Here is a 15,695-nt window from a genome sequence, read left to right on the forward strand (position 1 = left end):
ATTGCCAGGAGCAGCAACCTCCCGAAGGAAGAGCTGACTTCGGGAGCACAGCACTCGGGCGGGACCGAGAATATAAGGGCAGAGGGATAGGAGTGGCTAGGGCACAAACCAACCAATGGGTAAAGGGTAGAGGGGAGGAGACGGGATGGGGTGACATGTAATGAACCAATCGGGATACAGGAGAGGAGTGGCATTCTAACAGGGTCCAATGGGATTAACAGAAGAGAAGAACTTTCTAGAACTGGGGAGTGTGTTAAGCTTTGACAGACAGCCTCAACTGGGGAGGGAAACAGCATGTGATTGACAACTTTTGCTATATTGAAGTTGCCTCCCAAGGGAGGGCGGGGACCCCTCCCACAACTCCCCCTTTTTGGTTTATTAAAAAAAACATTTCCCATTGTCCTAGTTAACAATTTCTTAAAGATGGTTAAAGCAACAGAAATTAAGAAAATTATGATTAAAACCCAAACTAAACCTTTAACAATTGGAATGGCCCACCCAGGAACACCCCATTGAGAAAAGATCTTGTTCACAGCGTCCACAGCCCCAGTTTCAGTCTTTAAGTCCTTCACTAACGCCTGGATCCGCTGGATGCTGGACTTTGCCAGCGTGACCCAGACGTTCTCTTTGGGCTGTGGTACGATCCAGCTTCCTGCTAGGTGACTGCTGCAGGAAGCCGGTCACTGCAGGGTGTTCTGGCTGCTGCGACTGCCATTCTGGGTGGACCAAAGTCTAATAAATAGACATATAACGGAAATAAGAATAGTGACCCCTTTGAATCCCCATCCTCCCCCGTGTAAATCAAAATAGTAACAAAACAGGAAAACAAAATCAGGTCAGGTATGAGGGAAGAAAGGGTGAGGAAAGTGGTAGGACGGAAAAGGGTGAGGGATGGTAGGGGATGGGGTCAGAGGGTAAACAGTCCAAGCGGGCGGGAAATGCAGGTTCGTTATTAAAGTCCTGACGGCGATACTGGCTGGTCTAGTCTTCTTCCTTTTCCTTCGACTCCACGCGACGGCGGTTTCTGATGGAGCTGGCGTCTCGGGGGAGTGTTCCGGGGGTTGGCTTTCTGTAGAGATGTCTTCCCGGTATGGTTTGATGAATTTTCCGGGGATCCACCTGGGGCCCTGTTCTGTTGAAACACATCCATACCCTCTCCCCCACGTTATTAGAGGGTATGGACCTTTGATAACTTTAGACTCAGGGTCTTTTATGAGCACAGGAGGCCTCTCCTTCAACTGCGCCCTGGTGTTATTATGGAAATGGCGCAGGATCGGGGGGTTTGGCTCACGGTCTGAACAGTTCATGAAATTGAGAACGTACAGGGCCTTGCACAACCTCTCTACAGGGCTCGTGGTGATGGCCGAATCGTTTTGTTGTTCTAATAATTTTTTAATTTCCTGGTGTTTCCGTTCCACGATTGACTGCCCTGTAGGGTTGTGTGGAATTCCAGTAACATGGTCAATGCCCCATAGTTGCACAAATTCCATGAACTGTTTGGACACAAACCCTGGTCCGTTATCAGTCTTGATAGTTTTTGGGACACCCAGAGTGGAGAAAGCCATATATAGATGTTTTATAATGTCTTTGGTTTTTTCCCCCGTATGTGTGGAGGCGAACACTGCCCCCGAGAATGTGTCCACCGACACGTGGAGATATTTGAGCCGCCCAAAGGAAGGAAAATGAGTAATGTCTGTCTGCCAGATGTCCAATGCTCCCAGTCCCCGGGGGTTAACCCCCGTCGCTACTGATGGTAATGCGTGGGACTGGCAGTTGGGGCAGGTGGCTAAGATGGCTCGCGCCTGCTCCTTAGAGATCTTAAATTGGCGGCATAGAGCTGGAGCATTCTGATGGTAAAAGGCGTGGCTCATCTTAGCCTGCATATGAACATCTGGCAGGGTGGGTGCCAAAGCTGCTGAGTTTGCAGTGTTCACTAACATAGCCAGAGTGTCCGCTCTCCGGTTGCCCTCGGTGATGTCTCCTGGCAGGTCTGTGTGTGACCTAACATGCAAAATATGATAAGGTTGCTCTCTGTGGGAGATCAGCCAAATTAGTTCTGAGAACAAGCTATAGAGCGTTTTGTTTTGAATTTCTTTGAGCAGGGCATGTTCGGCCCGCTCTGCTATCCCGGCTACATATGCCGAATCAGTGACCAAATTGAAAGGTTGTTGGAATTTTCTGAAGGCTCTCACAACCGCTGCAAGTTCAGCGATTTGGGGGGATCCCTGAACTATTTGGACGTCAGATTCCCACTTCTGACTGTCCGGGTCCTTCCAAGTGATCACTGATTTGTGGGATCTTCCTGACCCATCAGTGAACACTGTGAGAGCATTTTTTAATGGTATTTTGCTTTTAAAAATTTTTGGGGCCAGATATAAAGTGTCTTTAAATAATTTGTGCTTGGGATAGTGTATCCGAATTTGACCAGGATAGCTGTCTACTGAAATCTGCAAATTTTCATTTGTTTGTAAGAGAAAATCCAATTGGTCCAAATTTAATGGTAAATAAATGCATGCTGGGTCACACCCTGCGAGGGTCCGGAGGCGCTGGCGGGCCTTAATGATTAGTTTAGCCATGATTTCAGGAAATGTTGTTACTGTTTTGGCGGGTTGGTGGGGGAGGAACAGCCACTCGATGATAAGGAGTGGGTCTCTCTGGCTGTCGTCCCACTGGAATAGCAGGGCATGTAAGTTGGGAGACTTACCCAGGATGGCACACTGAATTGGGAGGGACCGCGCGACCCGATGCGCCTGGCGGGACTTGATAGCAGCTGCGACTCTCTCCAAGGCCTCACGGGCATCCGGTGTGAGATGTCGTGGGGATGCCAGGTCCCCGTCGCCTTTCAGCAGGTGGAAAAGTGGCGACAGCTCCTCTGTGGTGAGTCCCAGGAGAGGTCGGATCCAGGTGATGGTACCGCAAAGCTGCTGCAAATCCCGCAGGGTCCGTGGGTCGTCCTTGATGACAAGAGACTGGGGCGCGACGGTCCTTCCCGTAATCAGGAAGCCCAGGTATTTCCAGGGGGACGACAGCTGGATCTTGTCTTCCGCAATTTGAAAGCCCGCAGCTTTGATGGCTTTAACTGTCCTGTCTAAGGCTGCTTGTAGATATGTTGAGTTAGCAGCACAAATCAAAATATCATCCATATAGTGAAGGATGATGGCCTCTGGGAAAAGGCGACGAACTGGGGAAAGGACCTGTGCCACAAAGGTTTGGCAGAGCACCGGAGAATTCTTCATTCCCTGGGGCAGAGTGGTCCATTGATACCGTTTGTACGGCTCACCTCGGTTGATAGACGGAACCGAAAACGCGAACCTGGGAGCATCTCCGGGGTATAACGGGATGTTGAAGAAACAATCCTTGATATCAAGGATTGCGAGCTGCCAATCCCGGGGCAGCATAGAGGGAGAGGGAAGGCCCGGTTGCAAAGGTCCCATATCTTCAATAACATCATTAACCCTGCGTAGGTCTTGGAGCAGGCGCCACCTGTCTTTGCCGGGTTTTTTAATAACAAAGACAGGTGTGTTCCAAGGGCTGGTGGAGGGTATTAAATGCCCTAGGCGCACCTGCTCCTCTACTAGTTCGTTGAGCGCATTAAGTTTTTCGATTGGCAAGGGCCACTGGTCCACCCACACCGGTGTATCAGTTTTCCAATTAAGCGGTGGGGAGGTGCGCTCCGCAGTGGCCCAGACTAAAAATCCCACGCAGGGCTAGGGATGTCGAGACGGGCACCCCATTGGGACAACACGTCCCTGCCTAATAATTTGATATTGGCTGCAACTACAAAAGGCCGAATTGTGGCAATCTGGCCCTCCGGCCCCTCTACACACACGAGGTGCTTACTGCGTCTGGAATTGACGGCTCCTCCCACGCCGGAGATTGTGCCACAAGGGGACACTAACTCCCAGTCGCGCGGCCACTCTGCCTGAGGGACGATGGTAACGTCCGCACCGGTGTCTGCCATCAGGTCCAACGAAATGTTTTTCCCCTGAAAGATAAAAGTAGTTTTAATGATAGGTCTTTGTCTGCTAACGTTCTGAATGAAGAAAGCAGAAGGGTCTTGATCCGTAGGAAAGTCTGATATAATGTTGCAGCCAGTGTCATTGAAGTGCATATGTGAGATGTAGCCAGTGTCCTTGTAGTGCATATGTAAGATGTAGCACAGAGCTAAAGGAGACCCTCTCGGCAGAGAGAACGGAGGATGATGGCACACCACGGAGACGTTGAGCTCTGCCCCTGGCTCGAAGTAGACGACCTCCGGGATGATGGTGAGGTCGTCCGGCGTGCTGATGGAGTCCCCGATGAACAGCACTGTGACGGGGTGGTCGCAGTATGGTGGCGGCAGGAATCCTACCGGGACACGGACCAAGTCCTCATCCGGAAACATAATGTGGATGGAACTCCGGAGGACTTGGCGGCGGGCACTATTCAGTTGTTTAGTCCGTCTGAGGAGTCGGAGCCCGTCCTCCTGGCTGCGGATGTCCGGAGAAACGTGCCGTTGGGGCAGTGGTTTTCCGGAAGCGATGGCAGCGCAGGGCGTTGGGACGGGCCATTTGTTGTCGTAGCGCGGCCCCTCAGCGCGCTCCGCCTCCCGTTTCCCGGCCGATAATAACGAGGATTCCTGTAAGGTGGTCTCGGGGAGGGGTTATACTGAGGGTAGGACCTCTCTGGTGGCCAGTGTGGGCAATTGGCTTGTATATGGCCCAGCTGGCCGCAGCCGAAGCAGCGCGTGTTCATGAGGTCCACCATTGCCTCCCCCACACCCCTGCTCACCGCAAACGCCACAGTCTGCTCCATCGATGCCGCTTTTGTGCACGCCTCGACCATCTTGGCGATGGTCGGCTCCGGATCCTGGGGGAGAGCTCGCAGGATCTTCTTTGTCTCCGGGTTAGCGTTGGTCAAGGCCATCTTACGCAGCAGTTCTTCTCGAGCCTCGACGTTCTCAATCTGCCGGTCTATAGCCTCCTTTAACCTGTCAATATACTTAATAAAAGTCTCATCAGGGCCCTGGAGGATGGATGTGAAGTTCTGGAGAGGGGTGGTTCCATCAGGTATTTTTAGTAGGGCCTCCTTCCCAGCTTCTCGGATGTCATTTAGCAGGTTGTCGGGAAGGAGGATCTGATCTTCTGGTTTACTAAATTCCCCTTCCCCTGCCAGCGCCTCCAGGCCCTCGGCGCCATCTCCCAGCACCTCCTTAAGGTCGTATTTGGTTAGAATAGGTTTTAATAGCTTTTTCCAATGTATTTCCCACAGAAGAAATTCTGTGGGGGACAGCAGAGCCTTTGCTATTGTCGTGGGGACAGGACATTTTCATGCTCATTATCCCAATCGTGGTTTTTGTTCCCTGTCCTCAGTTTGTTTTGTCTTCCTTCCCCCCCCCACCCCCGGGCTGGCTGCTGCCTTGCCGCTTAGCTTGCTTGCTGCTTTGCTTGCTGCTGGCTGCATGCTTTGCTGGCTCTGCTTTCCTCTCTTTTTTCTCTGCTTTTCGCTGGCTTGCTTTTTGGCCATTTTTTTTTTTTTCCCTTTTTCCCGGTTTCCGTTGTTCCCTTTCCCCCCCCCCCCGAAGACATCGGACCTACTCCGGGCAGGAGCTCCCCCGGGGTCTGCGAAAGAAGCTGCGTACCCTCTGCGGCGAAGAGAGATAGAGCTCAACCCCCTTGGACTGGTGAAAACATCTGTGGTCATCTTGGGCTATTTCTCTTGTGCTGGGGAGTGTTTTTTCGTTGTGCCTTAATAAACAAGTTTTTTCCACTTTCCCCTCTGAAGGAATTCCTCCCGAACCCGGTGGTGGGGGGGGAGGTTGCGGAGGGTTTGGTTTCCTATAGGGGGCTCCTTTGGAGGTGTTTTCCCCTAATTTGTCCAAAACCAGGACAAATAATTTGGTGGCCCGTACGGGGAGGCCCAGACAAAGTGGAAAAAACTTTATTCTAATAATATTTTTGGCTTTAACCGTTCTGCGGGAATATTGGTATGTCTTTCTTTAAAGTTATGATGTCATTGGGAGTGAAAGCCTGCCTCTATTTGTGGTCATTAGGGTTCTTCGAAGTTTTGATCGCTTTATGGTCCCTGGAGTTATTTTCTTATCCAGAAGTAGCTCCGGTATTGTCCCTAATACGTAGCTTTTGTAGCAGAGGGGCACTAACGAGAATATTTATCGGGCTGGGCTTGGCTGTAATACTCTGCAAGGGGCTATTAAAAATGTTGTTATCGGCTCCAGGAATGTATAACTCGTGGTTGTGGCTGTGTGCTAAATTTGTTATGGGGGAGGAGGTTCTTCAGCCTTTGCTTTCCTTTTCCTCCTCCGAATTGTTTACATCTCTGTTAGGAAATGTCCTGTCCTCCCTGACTGCCAAGGATACCATCTTTCTGTTATTTAATTTAATAACCTTTCTCTATACTGTCCGCAGTTTATATAAGATGAAGGCTGAGATTTCTAGAGGGGCTGGTGAGACCTCTGATTTAGGAGTACAACCAAGGGTGAAAAATCCTGAGTGGTGCGGGAAATGGGAGGATATGGGCGAAATTTTAAAGGAGTTTTCTGATCCTGTAGTCTGGGACTTTCCATCCGAACACATCCAGAACCCAGCTGAGGTGGCAAAGTATCTGAAAGGGAAATGCCAGGATAACCCCAAGGAGAAAAGGATCATTGCAGTGAGCTGGGCCCTGGCATATGCTTATCGTACTCTGCTCGATACTGTAGGGCAGCAGACAGAGGAAGGGGGGCAGGGAGATAAACCAGCAGCAATCCCAGTCACTCAGGCTGCAGCCAACAGCCCAGGTTCGAACCCAGTAGTTAAACCAGACTGTAAGCCTCAACCAATGGCCGTGGCTACTAGCACACGAAGTGGAAAGTGCACAGAGAAGACCGATCGACCCGTGGATGACAATGATGAGTACGATGCAGGAGAAGGACCCTCAACACCTCCTGACATAAAATCAGGAGTCAAAGCAAGTGGCACCAGATCAGAGGCTAATATTGATTCCTTCTCCCTGAAGGACCTCCGAGGCCTAAGGAAGGATTATCGGCGACAGCCCGACGAATCTATAATTAGTTGGCTGGTCCGCCTTTGGGATGCGGCAGGGGAGGCTACCATTCTGGATGGCACTGAAGCAAGGCATTTGGGGTCCCTGTCACATGATCCTGTCATCGACCAAGGCATGATGAGGGGCGCTAGCCCTCAAAGCCTCTGGGAACGGGTCCTGGACAGCGTAGCACAAAGATATCTGTGTGCCGATGACCTCTATGTCCAGCAGACACGATGGAAGACCATAGAACAGGGGATCCAGCGCCTGAGGGAGATGGCAGTGGTGGAGATCATTTTTTCAGAAGACATAACAGTTAGGAATCCAGACCTTGTACCATGCACACCTGTAATGTGGAGAAAACTGGTGCGACTTGGGCCACCTGAATACGCTTCTGCTCTAGCAATCATGAAGCGGGAGGAGGTATATGAGACTGTGCTTGATATGGCAAAGAAGCTTCGGGCATATGCGGATGCTGTACATGGCCCGACCCATGCCAGAATTGCAGCTGTGGAGACACGACTGCAGGAATTAGAAGGAAAAATAGAGGAAAGCCGCAAGAAACTCAGGGAAGAGATTAAGGAGGACCTCCTCCAAATCTCAGCTGTGCAAATTAGAGGCCCTGGCACCCAACGCAGACGTTCCTTTGTTGGGGAGAGAAGGTACACCCCACGAGCTGAGTTGTGGTTCTTCTTGCGTGAGTCTGGAGAAAACATGAGGAAATGGGATAGGAAGCCTACTGCTGTTCTGGCACAACGGGTGCGTGAATTGAAGGAAGGTCAGAAAAGGAAAGCAGCCCCAGTTGCCCGTAGCCGAACAGCCAGGTATGATGATGACACATCTGATCCCCTTGAGGGAACCTCCAAGACATATGCCCAAGGAAAGAAGGATAATCAGGCATAGAGGGGCCCTGCCTCTAGCCAGGTAGAGGCATGGGAAAATCGTGTTTTCTGGACGGTGTGGATCCGATGGCCTGGCGCATCAGAGCCACAAGAATATAACGCTTTAGTGGATACTGGTGCACAGTGTACGTTAATACCATCGGGATATGTGGGGGCAGAGCCTGTTTTCATTGCCGGTGTGACAGGGGGATCACAACAACTGACCCTGGTGGAAGCTGAGGTGAGCCTGACTGGGAAGGAATGGAAGAAACATCCCATTGTGACCGGCCCAGGGGCTCCATGTATTCTGGGCATAGACTTCCTCCGGAGCGGCTATTACAAAGACCCGAAGGGATTCAGGTGGGCCTTCGGAATTGCCGCTGTAGAAGCAGAGAGCATTAAGCAATTAAACACCTTGCCTGGACTGACAGAAAACCCATCTGCAGTAGGGCTCCTAAGGGTGGAAGAGCAACGCGTGCCAATTGCGACCTCGACAGTGCATCGCCGGCAGTATAGAACGAATCGAGATGCCGTGATCCCCATCCATAAACTGATTCGTGAGCTGGAGAGCCAGGGGGTGGTTAGCAAAACCCACTCACCCTTCAACAGCCCCATCTGGCCTGTGCGTAAATCTGAAGGAGAATGGAGATTGACTGTGGACTACCGAGCATTGAATGAAGTGACTCCACCACTGAGCGCTGCTGTGCCGGACATGCTGGAACTCCAGTACGAGCTGGAGTCCAAGGCAGCACAGTGGTATGCCACTATTGACATTGCTCATGCGTTTTTCTCCATTCCTCTGGCAGCAGAATGCAGGCCTCAGTTTGCCTTTACGTGGAAGGGAGTGCAATACACCTGGAATCGACTGCCCCAGGGGTGGAAGCACAGTCCTACCATCTGCCATGGACTGATCCAGGTTGCACTAGAAAAGGGTGAGGCTCCAGAACATTTACAGTATATCGATGATATTATTGTGTGGGGGAAAACGGCAGCAGAAGTGTTTGAGAAAGGAGAGAAAATAATCCAGATTCTCCTGAAAGCCGGTTTTGCCATCAAGAGGAGCAAAGTCAAGGGACCTGCTCGAGAGATCCAGTTCCTGGGAGTGAAGTGGCAAGATGGACGGCGTCAGATTCCTACGGATGTCATCAACAAGATCACAGCTATGTCCCCACCAACCAACAAGAAGGAGACGCAAGCTTTCTTAGGCGCCATAGGTTTTTGGAGAATGCACATTCCTGAGTACAGTCAGATCGTGAGCCCTCTTTACCTGGTCACCCGCAAGAAGAACAATTTCCATTGGGGCCCTGAGCAGCAACAAGCTTTTGCCCAGATTAAGCAGGAAATTGCTCATGCAGTAGCCCTTGGCCCAGTCAGGACGGGACCAGAGGTCAAGAATGTGCTCTACTCTGCAGCCGGGAACCATGGTCTGTCCTGGAGCCTTTGGCAGAAGGTGCCTGGGGAGACTCGAGGCCGACCACTGGGATTTTGGAGTCGGAGCTACAGAGGGTCTGAAGCCAACTACACCCCAACAGAGAAGGAAATTTTGGCTGCCTACGAAGGAGTCCAAGCTGCCTCAGAGGTAATTGGTACAGAAGCACAACTCCTCCTGGCACCCCGACTACCGGTGCTGGGGTGGATGTTCAGAGGAAAGGTTCCTACTACCCACCATGCCACCAGTGCTACATGGAGCAAGTGGATTGCCCTCATCACGCAGCGCGCCCGTATTGGTAAACTGAATCGCCCTGGGATTTTGGAAGTGATTACAAATTGGCCTGAAGGTGAAAACTTTGGTGTCACAGACGAAGAACAAGAACCAGTGACACGGGCTGAAGAGGCTCCACTCTACAACCAATTGCCAGCAGAGGAAACACGCTATGCTCTTTTCACTGACGGTTCCTGCCGCGTCGTAGGGATGAATCGGAAGTGGAAAGCAGCTGTATGGAGCCCCACACGACAGGTCGCAGAGGCCACTGAAGGAGAAGGTGGATCAAGTCAACTTGCTGAACTCAAAGCCGTTCAGCTGGCCCTAGACATTGCAGAAAGGGAGAAGTGGCCGAAGCTTTACCTCTATACTGATTCATGGATGGTAGCCAATGCTCTGTGGGGATGGCTGGAGAGGTGGAAAGGGGCTAACTGGCAGCGTCGAGGAAAACCAATCTGGGCTGCTGAAGAATGGAAAGACATTGCTACCCGGGTAGAGAAACTGCCTGTGAAGGTTCGCCATGTAGATGCTCATGTCCCCAAGAGTAGAGCTAATGAAGAACAGCAAAACAATCAGCAGGTAGATCAGGCTGCAAAGATAGGGGTGTCAAAGATAGATTTAGATTGGCAACACAAGGGGGAGTTGTTCCTAGCGCGATGGGCCCATGATGCCTCAGGCCATCAGGGTAGAGATGCCACCTATAAGTGGGCACGAGACCGAGGGGTGGATTTAACCATGGACAGTATATCTCAGGTTATCCATGATTGTGAGACGTGTGCTGCCATCAAACAGGCCAAGCGGGTGAAGCCCCTGTGGTATGGGGGACGGTGGTCCAAGTACAAGTATGGGGAGGCCTGGCAGATTGACTACATCACACTGCCCCAAACCCGCCAAGGCAAGCGCTATGTGCTCACAATGGTGGAAGCCACCACAGGATGGTTGGAAACCTACCCTGTGTCTCATGCTACTGCCCGTAACACCATCCTGGGCCTTGAAAAGCAGGTCCTTTGGAGGCATGGTACCCCTGAGAGGATTGAGTCAGACAATGGGACTCATTTTAAGAACAGCCTTATCAACTCCTGGGCTAGGGAACATGGCATTGAGTGGGTGTACCATATCCCCTACCATGCACCAGCTGCAGGCAAGGTAGAGAGGTACAATGGACTGTTAAAAACCACCTTGAAAGCATTGGGTGGGGGATCTTTCAAAAACTGGGAGCAGCATTTGGCACAGGCCACCTGGTTAGTTAACACCCGAGGTTCCACCAATCGAGCAGGTCCTGCCCAGTCTGAGTCCCTGAATATAGTAGACGGAGATAAAGTCCCAGTGGCACATATCAGAGGTTTGTTAGGGAGGACAGTGTGGATCAATTCTGCCTCGAGTACAGACAAACCCATTCGTGGGATTGTCTTTGCTCAGGGACCAGGTTGTACATGGTGGATAATGCAGAAAGATGGAAGAACACGATGTGTACCTCAGGGAGACCTGATTGTGGGGTGAGACTCATATGCAAACATCTCAGTTTGCTGGATGTTACTGCCATTGTTTGTACATTAAACCACACAGACATGGGACAGAAGAAAATGTGTAAATGTCGAAAGTCAGAGCAAGTGAGAATGGAAGGGAATGTGTAAGTGTGGAAGGTTTGAGCAGGTGGGAAGGAAGTTCAGTAACATGTTCACGATATGGGATAAGGGGTGGAATGTCGTGGGGACAGGACATTTTCATGCTCATTATCCCAATCGTGGTTTTTGTTCCCTGTCCTCAGTTTGTTTTGTCTTCCTTCCCCCCCCCACCCCCGGGCTGGCTGCTGCCTTGCCGCTTAGCTTGCTTGCTGCTTTGCTTGCTGCTGGCTGCATGCTTTGCTGGCTCTGCTTTCCTCTCTTTTTTCTCTGCTTTTCGCTGGCTTGCTTTTTGGCCATTTTTTTTTTTTTCCCTTTTTCCCGGTTTCCGTTGTTCCCTTTTCCCCCCCCCCCGAAGACATCGGACCTACTCCGGGCAGGAGCTCCCCCGGGGTCTGCGAAAGAAGCTGCGTACCCTCTGCGGCGAAGAGAGATAGAGCTCAACCCCCTTGGACTGGTGAAAACATCTGTGGTCATCTTGGGCTATTTCTCTTGTGCTGGGGAGTGTTTTTTCGTTGTGCCTTAATAAACAAGTTTTTTCCACTTTCCCCTCTGAAGGAATTCCTCCCGAACCCGGTGGTGGGGGGGGAGGTTGCGGAGGGTTTGGTTTCCTATAGGGGGCTCCTTTGGAGGTGTTTTCCCCTAATTTGTCCAAAACCAGGACAGCTATATATCGAATGTCATGCTGCACCAAAGTATGTCCAGTAAACGTAAGGTCCAATATGTTTTTAAAAAACGGGGAATTTCTCCCATAGTCCTTGGCTGCCTTCCTCAATTCCTTCACCTCCGTATATGGCAGCTGTTCCCACCGTGGTTCCTTCCCCCTCTTGAGCCTAACCGGTGCCGCAATTGGGCCTAGATCCCTGGCGAGATCTAGGTCCCCATCCCTAATTGCCTTGGCCCTTATCCGGGCCCAGCCCTCCCCTGGCTTGGTTGTTGGCCGGGGGTCGTCACTGTCCTCATCCTCTTCTGAAGATGAAGCAGGACAGGCTAGGGCTCGAAGCCTCTCCCTTGCCAGTGGGTCCTGGTTATGAGAGACCCTGCAGGCCAAGATGACCTGCTTCCGGCAAGGCCCACTTCCGGTTCCGGTAGCGTGGGAACCGGAAGTGGCAGGAGAGGGGGCGTGGCCTGACCCACCCACTGGGGCATGGCCTGACCCACCCACTGGGGCGTGGCCTTCTGGTAGGCCTGTCCCACCCACCAGGGGCCCGCCCAGGGGTGTGGCTAGGGAGGCAGGGTGGGAGGGTCCCGACGTCACCGAGATCGACGCATGATGGGGGGCGGGACCCGACGCGGGGGCGGCAACCGACGAAGGGGGCGGAGATGGTAAAGTGGCGGGAACCGGAGGGGTTGAGGAGGAGGAGGCACCATTTTGTGTCTCAGGGCAATCGGCCACGAGGCCGCCGCCATTTTGAGGTATTATTAAAACAGAACTAGAACTGGGAGTAAAACTGGGGTTGGGGGCATGAGGATCGAGGGAATGGATAGGGCTCGTGCTGGGGTGGCCAGTCCCAGCACAAGAGAAGGACAGAGTGGAACGGGAGGCAGCAGGGAGACGGTAGCAACCCTGTGCCTTATTTTGGCAGGATCTATCTCCCGATCCACCCTTAGGGGAAATGGGGTTAGGAGCGAGGGGGGCGGAATAAGGGGTAGGAAAACTGGGACCCGAACTTTCCCCTTTTTGTTTAACTAAATTAAAAATAATATCATAAATAGGAAAAAATCTCCCGACCCTAAAATTCCCAGAAACTTGTAAATCATAAATATAACGCCCAACTTTTCCCCAGAATGAAATAGAAAGAACATCCTCAGTAGAAGCATCTGGAAAATGATCAAAAATGAAAATAACAAAAGATTTAAGGACCCGCTTATTAAAAGAAACATTCCCCAACTGAAGGGTAGCTTTAACTTGGCAATAAAAGTCTCGTCTTGCAGGGGAGAGGCGGTTACCCATCTCCTCGCTGCAGAAGAGAATCCCCACCAGAGCAAAGGAAAAGGAAAGGAAAAGATAAGAGCCTGCGTCGGCTGCTCTCCTCGAGCAGCTGCACTCACCCAACTACGACGTGGCGAAAAGAAAAGGCTGAGGCGGGGTAGTGGAGCTCTGCTGGTGTCGTGGAATCCGGGGCTTCCCTTGAAGCTGCAGAATCGGATGTCCACGACTTGTCAGCAGATCCAGGAGATAGGAGTCTTCTTAAAACAGAAGAACAGCTACTCCTGGGATTGGCGGCGAACGGCGCTTTAGTCCCGCAGCGCAGGGTCACAGATCCTCACGCGGCAGGAGACGCTCGTCGGAAACCGGGGCAGCGATCACCGTGTTCGCGGCGCCAATTGTATAGAATTAGGTCCTCCGGGGGTTCCCTGGGTTCCCAGCCAGTCCGGGGAGTGATCCTCAGCTGACCGGTCCGCAGGGAGGGGTAGATGTAACCAGGAAAGCTCCACCAAATAAAGACGAGACGTCTCCCGAGCAGCAGGATCCGAGAAGTTTATTGCCAGGAGCAGCAACCTCCCGAAGGAAGAGCTGACTTCGGGAGCACAGCACTCGGGCGGGACCGAGAATATAAGGGCAGAGGGATAGGAGTGGCTAGGGCACAAACCAACCAATGGGTAAAGGGTAGAGGGGAGGAGACGGGATGGGGTGACATGTAATGAACCAATCGGGATACAGGAGAGGAGTGGCATTCTAACAGGGTCCAATGGGATTAACAGAAGAGAAGAACTTTCTAGAACTGGGGAGTGTGTTAAGCTTTGACAGACAGCCTCAACTGGGGAGGGAAACAGCATGTGATTGACAACTTTTGCTATATTGAAGTTGCCTCCCAAGGGAGGGCGGGGACCCCTCCCACAGTATTTAGACACCATGCCATATTTGATAAACTACAAAAGCCTGTACAAGGTTGAATGAGCTGGAGGTATGAGCTTTTGCAGTGTCTCACCATAAATTAGCAAAATTCACACCAGGGGTTTCAAATCTATATGGAATTTGACCCAAGAAAGAGTATCAAAGAGATGGCTTCTTACAGAAGGTCAGTTACCTTTTCCCACTGTCTCTGTATGATGCATGACAGATCTTTTGCATACAGGTGTACACCTGCTATTCTGGTGTTTGCAGCCCTAGGCAAATCTGGGACTTCTGGGTACCCTCTCCCACCTTCCAGCTGCTGATGGAAGCTTCTTTACCACAGCCACACAGTGTTACCATGCACTTCTTTGGTCTGCTTCATATCGGCCAGCCACAAACTTTCCTTAGTTAATATATCACTATTTGATATCAAATTATCTACCTGGATGAAGATATTCTGGGAAACCACTAATAAACTTGGGCTTTGAAGTCACTCTTAAGACATCATTAAACAGGAGGCTACAAGCTTACAAATAATTTTTGACAAACAGGATAAACTAGCTTTCTTAATTTTTAATTTCACTTCACTATTTTAGCATCAGAATACTCTATGGTCTTCCACATGATATTATTAATATTTAAGCATGCATTTATACATGTGGAGCATCCCAAACACAAGTGTGTAACTCAATCAGCCTAATAAGAACTCCATTTATCTGAACTGAGATTTCTAAATTCACAAACATTTTATCCAGCTAACCCTCTCTTCACCTCTACTTTTTAGCCATGCAGTTGTACCCTGGAGCTGCAAAGACGGCAAATTACAGCTCTGTTAAGAGATTTGACTTGGGAGCCCTTACTACATTTTGGCATAATTTGTCATGTTTTTTCAGGTGGCTATAAGAAATTTTTAAGGCATAAGGAATCTCTAAAATCTATGTATCAATACAAATTGCTGCCAAATGAGGAATTTTTACAGATTTTCAAATACGGTTGCTAATAGAAGAAATAGCAGTGCTACCATGGCTATTCCTGAAGGAAGAGAAATAAGACAAAGGTTAGGCAAAACTAAATGAGCTTCCATATGAAATTTTATTCTTCCCTGATACTGGACCTTTTTATCAGATAAATTGCTGACCATATGTGCCAGTGAAAAAGAGGCCTTCAGAGGAGAGACCGAGTAGAGTGGGCAAAAGAAACATCATCAGCCATGAAACCACTACTCACTAATTCAGCAGAAAGTCAGAAATCATCCCTTCTTTTTGCAATGTTAAAAGAGATTGTTTATTGTGGCCACTTAACATGTATTAATGAACAAGGTGCCATTATGTTCACTCGTGTGAAAAAGCATTCCAGATTGTTTTCTCCAATAATAATAATAATATCCCTTATACTTAAGTTTTTTACCTGGCATTTTTTTCTTATGGGTTCAAATAAAAACTGAGAGTTTAGAAGTATGTAAGTTTAGAAAAATTCTTTGGACAGAGGAGCAGATGATACTGCTATGGTATCAGATGCACAGCAAGATACTTGCAGTGGAGTCTCTATAAAAGATATTGCACTATTTTCTTGGAGTTATAGGATTTCATAGAACAAAACACTGACCTACTGTGGATTTCAACATTTTGTTT

Source organism: Vidua chalybeata, chromosome 4 (assembly GCF_026979565.1).
Source record: "Vidua chalybeata isolate OUT-0048 chromosome 4, bVidCha1 merged haplotype, whole genome shotgun sequence".
Lineage (NCBI taxonomy): Eukaryota > Metazoa > Chordata > Aves > Passeriformes > Viduidae > Vidua > Vidua chalybeata.